The sequence below is a fragment of the Anomaloglossus baeobatrachus genome, chromosome 12 (assembly GCF_048569485.1).
Source record: "Anomaloglossus baeobatrachus isolate aAnoBae1 chromosome 12, aAnoBae1.hap1, whole genome shotgun sequence".
NCBI lineage: Eukaryota > Metazoa > Chordata > Amphibia > Anura > Aromobatidae > Anomaloglossus > Anomaloglossus baeobatrachus.
The window spans coordinates 14,502,879-14,504,000 of NC_134364.1; positions in this window are offsets into that span (position 1 = coordinate 14,502,879).

Genomic DNA, 1,122 nt, shown 5'->3' on the forward strand with positions numbered 1-1,122 from the left:
GAAAGAGCCGGCCACGGGGAGTGTCACAGAAAGAGCCGGCCACTGGGCAGTGTCACAGGAAGAGCCGGCCACAGGGCAGTGTCACAGGAAGAGCCGGCCACTGGGCAGTGTCACAGGAAGAGCCGGCCACAGAGCTGTGCCACAGAAAGAGCCGGCCACGGGGAGTGTCACAGAAAGAGCCGGCCACTGGGCAGTGTCACAGGAAGAGCCGGCCACAGGGCAGTGTCACAGGAAGAGCCGGCCACAGGGCAGTGTCACAGGAAGAGCCGGCCACTGGGCAGTGTCACAGGAAGAGCCGGCCACAGGGCTGTGCCAAAAGAAGAGCCGGCCACAGGGGTCTTCTTGGTGTTCGGGGGCTCCTTAGAGATAGAGCATAAATCCTCGCTTGGGTGAAGTGGAGAGTTCTGCTCTGCAGCTCGTCCTGGCTCCGTCCTGACTTTCTCCAGCCCCATCCCATGTGTGGAGCTTTTATACCCCGTCCCCCTGGCGCAGGCCGGCAGGAGGAGGGGGCAGCTCTGCCGGGTGAGAGGGGACTGGTCTGGAGATGGAGGTTTAATGAGATCAATCTAATCCACTCCACAGCCCCATCCCCAGCCCCATCCACAGCCCCCACATCCACAGCCCCCCCCCCCCCCAGCCCCATCCACAGCCACCACTTCCACAGCCCCCACATCCACAGCCCCCCCCCCCCCCCCCCGCCCAGCCCTATCCACAGCCCCCACTTCCACAGCCCCCCCCGGCCCCATCCAGTGCCCCCCTTCAGCCCCATCCACAGCCCCCACATCCACAGCCCCCCCCAGCCCCGTCCACAGCCCCCCCCCCGGCCCCGGAGCTAATTGCTCAGTGTTATAATCTGATTAATGCCATTGTGCTGGGATCGGGGATCATTAACCCGTTCATTGTGTGTGAGGTGGAATTGATGAGTGCGACTTCCCCGTCCTGCAGCCGTTAACCCTTCACCTTCCGCGGTAGTGCCCGGACCCTCCTCTGAACCCTGGTGAGTCTTTTCTGAACCAACTTTTATCTTTGTTTTCGGAAATTTGATGTAAAAATCAAACTTTTTAAAGATCTTGTGAGACATCAGCAAAATCCTGCAGGTGTCTGATAATGGAGACGATAGTA